Consider the following 14850-nt stretch of genomic DNA (forward strand, 5'->3'; position numbering starts at 1 on the left):
TGTTCTTAGTATTTATGCTTAGTATTTAATGCTACTTCATATTTCTACTCCACTAAAAACTCCACAATGTTTAGGCCTACCTACGTGTCAACATTAGTTTCTAGTTACTTTGCAGTTGGCTCTTCAATCCAGAGAAAAAACTATAGTCTATCATAATAACTAAATATGTTACCTTGATGATATCAACAGGCTAACCAGCATTTTAAAGTCATAATTACCTCACCTTTACCAGCTGTAACATTAAAGTGGTAAACACATCAATGCATCACTAATTCTTATCCAATAACCTAATAAATATGGTTCTGAAATCTACCATCCTGTATTGTAAGTGATTTTACTTTTAGCACTTTATGTTTTGTGTTTTATTAATCCATTTTTGGCCAAGACAGCAGCATAAAACAAAAAGTTGCAGACAGACACAAAGGAAAATAATGTTTTTTCTTTAAAGTAAAATATGTGAATACTCCTTAATAAAACACTGCACTCCCCAATAGCCAAGTGTAGTCTGACCGAAGCACTGCATCCTCATCGTTCAGCTCCACCGCTCTGACCACGTCGCTCCCGTTGGCGGTTGTTATAGCAACCGGATGCTTTTCTTGGAGTTTCCCAGCTTGCGTCCTGCGAGGCCTCAGCTATATGCTCACCGGTGTGATCCTGGGGGGAAATAACTTGTTTTGGAGACACGACGCTTGTTTTCATCTCCCCCAGTTGTTGAATGAAGTGAACATGTCACGCTTCATGTAAAGGCTCACATTGTCCTGCTCGACCCACATATCGCTGGTCAACGCCAAAATGGGTCCCGTTAGCGAGCCGGTCAGCAAGGCTCTGCCTGACTTCAGTGGACATTTGTGGCAGTGCTTCTCGTGTAAAGTAGTTGGGAAGCTCATATCTCGGGTCCATAGTTTTCAGTAGCTTTTTGAATCCGACTTGTTCCACAGTTGCAACAGGGACCATATCTTTAGCAATGTGATAGGACACCGCTGTAGTTATAGTACACCACTTGCCAATTTTCTTTTCATAAAGGCACACTGCGGGAAAATGAAGTTTGCATTGAGCTTTGTTTCGGGGCTTTTTCCGGTTGTCGAGAATTAGAAAATATGACTGCTTGTGTTGGGTCAATCTTTCTTCAGTTAGCGCTACGACAAATGTAGCCTACATTTTTTCCGGTTAGGATGATTGTGTTGTGATATATATATATATTTCTGTGAATATCTGAACCATTTGAATCCAAAAATAAACTGCTCACATTCTGGAGATAAACTTTGTAAGGACTGTGTGTGTTTTTGTGTAAAATAGTTTGTGAAAAAAGTGTGTCCAGCTCAAATGCTGATTGTTGCGTCATTGTAAAGTGTCCGTTGTAAATGAGTGTTCTAAAAGAGTGTTCTAAAATAGGCTTCTAAATGAGTTCTAAATGAGGGTTCAAAATTAGTGTTCTAAAAGAGGGTTCTAAACGAGTGTTCTAAATGAGTGTTCTAAATGAGTGTTCTAAAAGAGCGTTCTAAATGAGGGTTCTAAAGAGCGTTCTAAATGAGTGTTCTAAATGAGTGTTCTAAATTAGCGTTCTAAATGAGGGTTCTAAACGAGCGTTGTAAATCAGCGGTCTAAATGAGGGTTCTAAAGGAGGGTTCTAAAGGAGGGTTCTAAATGAGGGTTCTAAAGGAGGGTTCTAAAGGAGGGTTCTAAATGAGGGTTCTAAATGAGAGTTCTAAATGAGCGTTGTAAATGAGTGTTCTAATTGAGCGTTGTAAAGAGCGTTCTAAATGAGCGCTCTAAATGAGCGTTGTAAATGAGCGTTGTAAATGAGGGTTCTAAAAGAGTGTTGTAAATGAGCGTTGTAAATGAGGGTTCTAAAAGAGTGTTTTAAATGAGCGTTCTAAATGAGTGTTCTAAATGAGGGTTCTAAATGAGCGTTGTAAATGAGTGTTCTAAAAGAGTGTTAGGCTATATAGTGCACTATGTTTGACCAAGGTCCACAGTTAATTGTAGTGCACAATTTAGTGTTCTAATCACACGGCGCTTCAGGGACCACTGTAGAACGATCACACCCCGTGTGACAGGCAGACAGGTTAGGGTTAGGAGGTGTTACTGGACAGACAGACAGACAGACAGACAGACAGGTTAGAGTTAGGAGGTGTTACTGAACAGACAGACAGACAGACAGACAGACAGACAGACAGGTTAGGAGGTGTCAATAGACAGACAGACAGACAGACAGACAGGTTAGGAGGTGTCACTAGACAGACAGACAGACAGGTTAGGGTTAGGAGGTGTTACTGAACAGACAGACAGACAGAGAGACAGACAGACAGAGAGAGAGACAGACAGACAGACAGACAGACAGACAGACAGACAGGTTAGAGTTAGGAGGTGTTACTAGACAGACAGACAGACAGGTTAGAGTTAGGAGGTGTTACTGAACAGACAGACAGACAGACAGGTTAGGAGGTGTTACTATACAGACAGACAGACAGACAGACAGACAGGTTAGGGTTAGGAGGTGTTACTGAACAGACAGACAGACAGACAGGTTAGGAGGTGTTACTATACAGACAGACAGACAGACAGGTTAGAGTTAGGAGGTGTTAATGTACAGACAGACAGACAGACAGACAGGTTAGGTTTAGGAGGTGTTACTGTACAGACAGACAGACAGACAGGTTAGGTTTAGGAGGTGTTACTGAACAGACAGACAGACAGACAGGTTAGGTTTAGGAGGTGTTACTGTACAGACAGACAGACAGACAGGTTAGGAGGTGTTACTGAACAGACAGACAGACAGACAGACAGACAGGTTAGGTTTAGGAGGTGTTACTGTACAGACAGACAGACAGGGTGTACACCGTTTGTTTATCCTCTCTGGGCTAGGTGGCCCAACTCAATGAGGTACAGCAAGAAGGAATTACATAATCGTTTTTCTGAGACTTTATTGAAAAGCTATGTTCAAACTGGTCAGAAAATCGGCTATGTTTTACTTCTCAGAAATTGCACTATGTTTTATTTTTGGGTAACCATGGGTGAAATTTGAAAAACGGTTTTAAATACTTTTAAAGGCCATCACCACCCCCATGGCACCTGTTTCAGCACCCCACTGCAGTCCCATGTCAGTGGGATAAAGAATGAGTGTTTTATGGATGTTTTAAGATTTGGTGGGGACGTGTCAGTAACATATGCACCTGGTTTTATTTTGGGTTACCAGGGGTGAAATTTGAAAAACTGTTTTAAATACTTATAAAGGGTATAGGGACCTACATACCCACCCTTAGAGCACCATCCTGCGGGATCAACTCAATGGGTTACAGCAAGAAGGAATTATATAGCTTTTCAAAAAAGTCTCAGAAAAACGACTATGTTCAAACTGATCAGAAAATCGGCTATGTTTTACTTCTCAGAAATTGCACTGTGTTTTATTTTTGGGTTACCAGGGGTGAAACATACTGAAGCACCATGTCAGTGGGGCATTGCATGAGTGATTTATTAGTGTTTTAATGATTTGGTGGAGCTGTGTCCACCTCTTGTTGGCCTGGTATTATTTTGAGGTCAAATGTGTTCAAAACGGTTTTAAATACTTTTAAAGGGTATACACATATCCCTTACATAATGTAATGTTTTGCTTTCGCTGTAAAGCCCTTTTGAAATCGGACAACGTGGTTCGATTCAGGAGAAGTCTATCTATAAAACGGTGTAAAATATTCCTATGTTTGAGAAATAGAAATTATTAGATTTGGTTATGAATATGGCGCTCTGATTTTTCGCTGGATGTTGATCCCGAATATGGGATCAGCGCTTCAAGGGGTTTTAATATGCAGTAATCACTCAACATGTGTAACTGTTGTTGGGATGACTGAAATGGCCTTTTGACACAGGAGCCCATGGAGAAATACATCAAGAGGGAAACAAACTGTCACTATACTTAAACTAGTCTTTCCTGTTGGGAAACAAACTGTCACTATACTTAAACTAGTCTTTCCTGTTGGGTAACAAACTGTCACTATACTTAAACTAGTCTTTCCTGTTGGGTAACAAACTGTCACTATACTTAAACTAGTCTTTCCTGTTGGGAAACAAACTGTCACTATACTTAAACTAGTCTTTCCTGTTGGGAAACAAACTGTCACTATACTTAAACTAGTCTTTCCTGTTGGGAAACAAACTGTCACTATACTTAAACTAGTCTTTCCTGTTGGGAAACAAACTGTCACTATACTTAAACTAGTATTTCCTGTTGGGAAACAAACTGTCACTATACTTAAACTAGTCTTTCCTGTTGGGAAACAAACTGTCACTATACTTAAACTAGTCTTTCCTGTTGGGAAACAAACTGTCACTATACTTAAACTAGTCTTTCCTGTTGGTGATGAAGAAACACATCAGAGGCATAGTTTTAAAGTCAATATTTTAATGAACCCCTTGGAGTCGATTGATACCATACCAACGAGTTATGGTAGTAGGTGCCAGGTGCACCGGTTTGAGTGTGTCAAGAACTGCAACGCTGCTGGGTTTTCCCACATTCAACAGTTTCCCGTGTGTATCAAGGTTGGTCCACCACCCAAAGGACATCCAGCCTTGACACTTGACACAACTGTGGGAAGCATTTGAGTCAACATGGGCCAACATCCCTGTGGAATCTAGACACAAATTACATTTAGTGTTGTGAATATATTCATCAGTTCATCTAACAGATCAGTCAGGAAGAGCCACGCTCAGACTTGGGAAGGTCCGCTTGAAATGGAATTAACAGTTAATTCCTTGTATAAATGGCTGCCAACCTCTACTGTGAGGAGTCAGAGACATCTCAGACTTCCATGCATTTTGAATAGTTTCATAAGTCTCATAATAATTGTTTACACAATATAATGACCATTATAAAGAAACAACTGGGTCTCTAAGTACATATATTAAATATATAATATATGAAATAAATAATTTATAACACCTATTATTGTCTAACATGTAGTTACTTATTTTTCATTTTCTTTACAAATATTTACCTTTCATTTCCCATTGTCAGTGATAAGGCAGTACTCATCTCTATATTATGGGGCTGGTTGTGATAAGGCAGTACTCATCTCTATATTATGGGGCTGGTTGTGATAAGGCAGTACTCATCTCTACATTATGGGACTGGTTGTGATAAGGCAGTACTCATCTCTACATTATGGGACTGGTTGTGATAAGGCAGTACTCATCTCTATATTATGGGGCTGGTTGTGATAAGGCAGTACTCATCTCTATATTATGGGGCTGGTTGTGATAAGGCAGTACTCATCTCTACATTATGGGGCTGGTTGTGATAAGGCAGTACTCATCTCTATATTATGGGGCTGGTTGTGATAAGGCAGAACTCATCTCTACATTATGGGGCTGGTTGTGATAAGGCAGTACTCATCTCTGCATTATGGGGCTGGTTGTGATAAGGCAGTACTGATCTCTACATTATGGGGCTGGTTGTGATAAGGTGCACTGTGGCTGCAGGACGTGTAGCTGCAGCTGTTCTTTACCTTCATGTTCTGCTGTGTAACCAAATGAAAAGTGCAGAGGGTAGTCTACCTGTGTATGTACTGCATCCAGGTGAAGAGGCTGGACCTCTAGAACATTGACCCAGTCCTCACGCTCCTCCTCAGTCATCCAGGTGAAGAGGTTGGACCTCTAGAACATTGACCCAGTCCTCACGCTCCTCCTCAGTCATCCAGGTGAAGAGGCTGGAGTGGGACCTCTAGAACATTGACCCAGTCCTCACGCTCCTCCTCAGTCATCCAGGTGAAGAGGCTGGACCTCTAGAACATTGACCCAGTCCTCACGCTCCTCCTCAGTCATCCAGGTGAAGAGGCTGGAGTGGGACCGCTCAATATTTTCCGGATTGACTAACCTTCATGTCTTAAAGTAATGATGGACTGTCGTTTCTCTGCTTATTTGAGATGTTCTTGCCATAATGTGGACTTGGTCTTTTACCAAATAGGCCTATCTTCTGTATACCACCCCTTCCTTGTCACAACACAACTGATTGGCTCAAACGCATTAAATTCTAAAAGTTTACTTTTAAGAAAGCACACCTGTTAATTGAAATGCATTCCAGGTGACTACCTCATGAAGCTGGTTGAACACAGTCTATATATCCTGTTGTATATTTTATCATAGGGAACACAGTCTATATATCCTGTTGTATATTTTATCATAGGGAACACAGTCTATATATCCTGTTGTATATTTTATTATAGGGAACACAGTCTATATATCCTGTTGTATATTTTATTATAGGGAACACAGTCTATATATCCTGTTGTATATTTTATTATAGGGAACAGTCTATATATCCTGTTGTATATTTTATTATAGGGAACACAGTCTATATATCCTGTTGTATATTTTATTATAGGGAACACAGTCTATATATCCTGTTGTATATTTTATCATAGGGAACACAGTCTATATATCCTGTTGTATATTTTATTATAGGGAACACAGTCTATATATCCTGTTGTATATTTTATTATAGGGAACACAGTCTATATATCCTGTTGTATATTTTATCATAGGGAACACAGTCTATATATCCTGTTGTATATTTTATTATAGGGAACACAGTCTATATATCCTGTTGTATATTTTATTATAGGGAACACAGTCTATATATCCTGTTGTATATTTTATCATAGGGAACACAGTCTATATATCCTGTTGTATATTTTCTTATAGGGAACACAGTCTATATATCCTGTTGTATATTTTATTATAGGGAACACAGTCTATATATCCTGTTGTATATTTTATCATAGGGAACACAGTCTATATATCCTGTTGTATATTTTATTATAGGGAACACAGTCTATATATCCTGTTGTATATTTTATTATAGGGAACACAGTCTATACATCCTGTTGTATATTTTATTATAGGGAACACAGTCTATATATCCTGTTGTATATTTTATTATAGGGAACACAGTCTATATATCCTGTTGTATATTTTATTATAGGGAACACAGTCTATATATCCTGTTGTATATTTTATTATAGGGAACACAGTCTATATATCCTGTTGTATATTTTATTATAGGGAACACAGTCTATATATCCTGTTGTATATTTTATTATAGGGAACGGTCTATATATCCTGTTGTATATTTTATTATAGGGAACACAGTCTATATATCCTGTTGTATATTTTATTATAGGGAACACAGTCTATATATCCTGTTGTATATTTTATTATAGAGAACACAATCTATATATCCTGTTGTATATTTTATCATAGGGAACACAGTCTATATATCCTGTTGTATATTTTATTATAGGGAACACAGTCTATATATCCTGTTGTATATTTTATTATAGGGAACACAGTCTATATATCCTGTTGTATATTTTATTATAGGGAACACAGTCTATATCCTGTTGTATATTTTATTATAGGGAACACAGTCTAAATATCCTGTTGTATATTTTATTATAGGGAACACAGTCTATATATCCTGTTGTATATTTTATTATAGGGAACACAGTCTATATATCCTGTTGTATATTTTATTATAGGGAACACAGTCTATATATCCTGTTGTATATTTTATTATAGGGAACACAGTCTATATATCCTGTTGTATATTTTATTATAGAGAACACAGTCTATATATCCTGTTGTATATTTTATTATAGGGAACACAGTCTATATGTCCTGTTGTATATTTTATTATAGGGAACAGTCTATATATCCTGTTGTATATTTTATTATAGGGAACACAGTCTATATATCCTGTTGTATATTTTATCATAGGGAACACAGTCTATATATCCTGTTGTATATTTTATTATAGGGAACACAGCCTATATATCCTGTTGTATATTTTATTATAGGGAACACAGTCTATATATCCTGTTGTATATTTTATTATAGGGAACACAGTCTATATATCCTGTTGTATATTTTATTATAGGGAACACAGTCTATATATCCTGTTGTATATTTTATTATAGGGAACACAGTCTATATATCCTGTTGTATATTTTATTATAGGGAACACAGTCTATATGTCCTGTTGTATATTTTATTATAGGGAACAGTCTATATATCCTGTTGTGTATTTTATTATAGGGAACAGTCTATATATCCTGTTGTATATTTTATTATAGGGAACACAGTCTATATATCCTGTTGTACATTTTATTATAGGGAACACAGTCTATATATCCTGCTGTATATTTTATTATAGGGAACACAGTCTATATATCCTGTTGTATATTTTATTATAGGGAACACAGTCTATATATCCTGTTGTATATTTTATTATAGGGAACACAGTCTATATATCCTGTTGTACATTTTATTATAGGGAACACAGTCTATATATCCTGTTGTATATTTTATTATAGGTAACACAGTCTATATATCCTGTTGTATATTTTATTATAGGTAACACAGTCTATATATCCTGTTGTATATTTTATTATAGGGAACACAGTCTATATATCCTGTTGTATATTTTCTTATAGGGAACACAGTCTATATATCCTGTTGTACATTTTATTATAGGGAACAGTCTATATATCCTGTTGTATATTTTATTATAGGGAACACGGTCTATATATCCTGTTGTATATTTTATTATAGGGAACACAGTCTATATATCCTGTTGTATATTTTATTATAGGGAACACAGTCTATATATCCTGTTGTATATTTAATTATAGGGAACACAGTCTATATATCCTGCTGTATATTTTATTATAGGGAACACAGTCTATATATCCTGTTGTATATTTTATTATAGGGAACACAGTCTATATATCCTGTTGTACATTTTATTATAGGGAACAGTCTATATATCCTGTTGTATATTTTATTATAGGGAACACAGTCTATATATCCTGTTGTATATTTTATTATAGGGAACACAGTCTATATATCCTGTTGTACATTTTATTATAGGGAACAGTCTATATATCCTGTTGTATATTTTATTATAGGGAACACAGTCTATATATCCTGTTGTATATTTTATTATAGGGAACACAGTCTATATATCCTGTTGTATATTTAATTATAGGGAACACAGTCTATATATCCTGCTGTATATTTTATTATAGGGAACACAGTCTATATATCCTGTTGTATATTTTATTATAGGGAACACAGTCTATATATCCTGTTGTATATTTTATTATAGGGAACACAGTCTATATATCCTGTTGTACATTTTATTATAGGGAACAGTCTATATATCCTGTTGTATATTTTATTATAGGGAACACAGTCTATATATCCTGTTGTATATTTTATTATAGGGAACACAGTCTATATATCCTGTTCTATATTTTATTATAGGGAACACAGTCTATATATCCTGTTGTATATTTTATTATAGGGAACACAGTCTATATATCCTGTTGTATATTTTATTATAGGGAACACAGTCTATATATCCTGTTGTATATTTTATTATAGGGAACACAGTCTATATATCCTGTTGTATATTTTATTATAGGGAACACAGTCTATATATCCTGTTGTATATTTTATTATAGGGAACACAGTCTATATATCCTGTTGTATATTTTATTATAGGGAACACAGTCTATATATCCTGTTGTATATTTTATTATAGGGAACACAGTCTATATATCCTGTTGTATATTTTATTATAGGGAACACAGTCTATATATCCTGTTGTATATTTTATTATAGGGAACACAGTCTATATATCCTGTTGTATATTTTATTATAGGGAACACAGTCTATATATCCTGTTGTATATTTTATTATAGGGAACACAGTCTATATATCCTGTTGTATATTTTATTATAGGGAACACAGTCTATATCCTGTTGTATATTTTATTATAGGGAACACAGTCTAAATATCCTGTTGTATATTTTATTATAGGGAACACAGTCTATATATCCTGTTGTATATTTTATTATAGGGAACACAGTCTATATATCCTGTTGTATATTTTATTATAGGGAACACAGTCTATATATCCTGTTGTATATTTTATTATAGGGAACACAGTCTATATATCCTGTTGTATATTTTATTATAGGGAACACAGTCTATATATCCTGTTGTATATTTTATTATAGGGAACACAGTCTATATATCCTGTTGTATATTTTATTATAGGGAACACAGTCTGTATATCCTGTTGTATATTTTATCATAGGGAACACAGTCTATATATCCTGTTGTATATTTTATTATAGGGAACACAGTCTATATATCCTGTTGTATATTTTATTATAGGGAACACAGTCTATATATCCTGTTGTATATTTTATTATAGGGAACACAGTCTATATATCCTGTTGTATATTTTATTATAGGGAACACAGTCTATATATCCTGTTGTATATTTTATTATAGGGAACACAGTCTATATATCCTGTTGTATATTTTATTATAGGGAACACAGTCTATATGTCCTGTTGTATATTTTATTATAGGGAACAGTCTATATATCCTGTTGTGTATTTTATTATAGGGAACAGTCTATATATCCTGTTGTATATTTTATTATAGGGAACACAGTCTATATATCCTGTTGTACATTTTATTATAGGGAACACAGTCTATATATCCTGTTGTATATTTTATTATAGGGAACACACTCTATATATCCTGTTGTATATTTAATTATAGGGAACACAGTCTATATATCCTGCTGTATATTTTATTATAGGGAACACAGTCTATATATCCTGTTGTATATTTTATTATAGGGAACACAGTCTATATATCCTGTTGTATATTTTATTATAGGGAACACAGTCTATATATCCTGTTGTATATTTTATTATAGGGAACACAGTCTTTATGTCCTGTTGTATATTTTATTATAGGGAACAGTCTATATATCCTGTTGTGTATTTTATTATAGGGAACAGTCTATATATCCTGTTGTATATTTTATTATAGGGAACACAGTCTATATATCCTGTTGTATATTTTATTATAGGGAACACACTCTATATATCCTGTATTATATTTAATTATAGGGAACATAGTCTATATATCCTGCTGTATATTTTATTATAGGGAACACAGTCTATATATCCTGTTGTATATTTTATTATAGGGAACACAGTCTATATATCCTGTTGTATATTTTATTATAGGGAACACAGTCTATATATCCTGTTGTACATTTTATTATAGGGAACACAGTCTATATATCCTGTTGTATATTTTATTATAGGGAACACAGTCTATATATCCTGTTGTATATTTTATTATAGGGAACACAGTCTATATATCCTGTTGTACATTTTATTATAGGGAACACAGTCTATATATCCTGTTGTATATTTTATTATAGGTAACACAGTCTATATATCCTGTTGTATATTTTATTATAGGGAACACAGTCTATATATCCTGTTGTATATTTTCTTATAGGGAACACAGTCTATATATCCTGTTGTACATTTTATTATAGGGAACAGTCTATATATCCTGTTGTATATTTTATTATAGGGAACACAGTCTATATATCCTGTTGTATATTTTATTATAGGGAACACAGTCTATATATCCTGTTGTATATTTTATTATAGGGAACACAGTCTATATATCCTGTTGTATATTTAATTATAGGGAACACAGTCTATATATCCTGCTGTATATTTTATTATAGGGAACACAGTCTATATATCCTGTTGTATATTTTATTATAGGGAACACAGTCTATATATCCTGTTGTACATTTTATTATAGGGAACAGTCTATATATCCTGTTGTTTATTTTATTATAGGGAACACAGTCTATATATCCTGTTGTATATTTTATTATAGGGAACACAGTCTATATATCCTGTTGTATATTTTATTATAGGGAACACAGTCTATATATCCTGTTGTACATTTTATTATAGGGAACAGTCTATATATCCTGTTGTATATTTTATTATAGGGAACACAGTCTATATATCCTGTTGTATATTTTATTATAGGGAACACAGTCTATATATCCTGTTGTACATTTTATTATAGGGAACAGTCTATATATCCTGTTGTATATTTTATTATAGGGAACACAGTCTATATATCCTGTTGTATATTTTATTATAGGGAACACAGTCTATATATCCTGTTCTATATTTTATTATAGGGAACACAGTCTATATATCCTGTTGTATATTTTATTATAGGGAACACAGTCTATATATCCTGTTGTATATTTTATTATAGGGAACACAGTCTATATATCCTGTTGTATATTTTATTATAGGGAACACAGTCTATATATCCTGTTGTATATTTTATTATAGGGAACACAGTCTATATATCCTGTTGTATATTTTATTATAGGGAACACAGTCTATATATCCTGTTGTATATTTTATTATAGGGAACACAGTCTATATATCCTGTTGTATATTTTATTATAGGGAACACAGTCTATATATCCTGTTGTATATTTTATTATAGGGAACACAGTCTATATATCCTGTTGTATATTTTATTATAGGGAACACAGTCTATATATCCTGTTGTATATTTTATTATAGGGAACACAGTCTATATCCTGTTGTATATTTTATTATAGGGAACACAGTCTAAATATCCTGTTGTATATTTTATTATAGGGAACACAGTCTATATATCCTGTTGTATATTTTATTATAGGGAACACAGTCTATATATCCTGTTGTATATTTTATTATAGGGAACACAGTCTATATATCCTGTTGTATATTTTATTATAGGGAACACAGTCTATATATCCTGTTGTATATTTTATTATAGGGAACACAGTCTATATATCCTGTTGTATATTTTATTATAGGGAACACAGTCTATATATCCTGTTGTATATTTTATTATAGGGAACACAGTCTATATATCCTGTTGTATATTTTATCATAGGGAACACAGTCTATATATCCTGTTGTATATTTTATTATAGGGAACACAGTCTATATATCCTGTTGTATATTTTATTATAGGGAACACAGTCTATATATCCTGTTGTATATTTTATTATAGGGAACACAGTCTATATATCCTGTTGTATATTTTATTATAGGGAACACAGTCTATATATCCTGTTGTATATTTGACCATGTTCCCTATAATAAACTTTAACTGTCCTTTTACTAGAACCAATACTATTGACTGTGATTAATCCCTACCACATACATATTTATTTTGCTCCTTTGCACCCCATTATCTCTATTTCTACTTTGCACTTTCTTCTACTACAAATCTACCATTCCAGTGTTTTACTTGCTATATTGTATTTACTTTGCCACCATGGCCTTTTTGCCTTTACCTCCCTTATCTCACCTCATTTGCTCACATTGTATATAGACTTATTTTTTTACTGTATTATTGACTGTATGTTTGTTTAACTCCATGTGTAACTCTGTGTTGTTGTATGTTGTCGAACTGCTTTGCTTTATCTTGGCCAGGTCGCAATTGTAAATGAGAACTTGTTCTCAACTGGCCCACCTGGTTAAATAAAGGACTTGTTCTCAACTGGCCCACCTGGTTAAATAAAGGACTTGTTCTCAACTGGCCTACCTGGTTAAATAAAGGACTTGTTCTCAACTGGCCCACCTGGTTAAATAAAGGACTTGTTCTCAACTGGCCCACCTGGTTAAATAAAGGACTTGTTCTCAACTGGCCCACCTGGTTAAATAAAGGACTTGTTCTCTACTAGCCTACCTGGTTAAATAAAGGTGAAATAAAAATAAATAAAACATGTGACCTTTCCTTTTTTAGTGACAGACCAGTCTCTCTCTCTCTCTCTCTCTCTCTCTCTCTCTCTCTCTCTCTCTCTCCACTTCTGGTTTAACACTGCCATCAAGTGGTGATTGTCCAAACTGCACCCCTGTTAAGCTATATAAAAAGCAAGAGATTGGGGGGAGAAAGACAGATCGAGCAGAGAGAAGCGAGAGAGCAGAGGAGAGAGAGCAGAGAACAGAGAGAACAGCAGAGCAGAGATCAGAGAGAGTAGAGCAGAGAGCAGCGAGAGTATATAGTGACCCTGCATCACAACACTCTGTTGCTATAGTGACCCTGCATCACAACACTCTGTTGCTATAGTGACCCTGCATCACAACACTCTGTTGCTATAGTGACCCTGCATCACAACACTCTGTTGCTATAGTGACCCTGCATCACAACACTCTGTTGCTATAGTGACCCTGCATCACAACACTCTGTTGCTATAGTGACCCTGCATCACAACACTCTGTTGCTATAGTGACCCTGCATCACAACACTCTGTTGCTATAGTGACCCTGCATCACAACACTCTGTTGCTATAGTAACCCTGCATCACAACACTCTGTTGCTATAGTAACCCTGCATCACAACACTCTGTTGCTATAGTGACCCTGCATCACAACACTCTGTTGCTATAGTAACCCTGCATCACAACACTGTTGCTATAGTAACCCTGCATCACAACACTCTGTTGCTATAGTAACCCTGCATCACAACACTCTGTTGCTATAGTAACCCTGCATCACAACACTCTGTTGCTATAGTGACCCTGCATCACAACACTCTGTAGCTATAGTGACCCTGCATCACAACACTCTGTTGCTATAGTAACCCTGCATCACAACACTCTGTTGCTATAGTGACCCTGCATCACAACACTCTGTTGCTATAGTAACCCTGCATCACAACACTCTGTTGCTATAGTAACCCTGCATCACAACACTCTGTTGCTATAGTAACCCTGCATCACAACACTCTGTTGTACATATTTAATTGTATTGTATTTCAGTTCATATTTGTTTCATGTAACCAGTCGCAGGTTAACGTCAACCTGACAGACGATGTAAAATCAATAACTAAACTGTTCTCACAATTAACATGCTGTTTCTTGTTTCAAGTATGTTTTATTAT

Source organism: Salmo salar, unplaced genomic scaffold (assembly GCF_965601325.2).
Source record: "Salmo salar unplaced genomic scaffold, fSalSal1 ptg000322l, whole genome shotgun sequence".
NCBI classification, from domain to species: domain Eukaryota; kingdom Metazoa; phylum Chordata; class Actinopteri; order Salmoniformes; family Salmonidae; genus Salmo; species Salmo salar.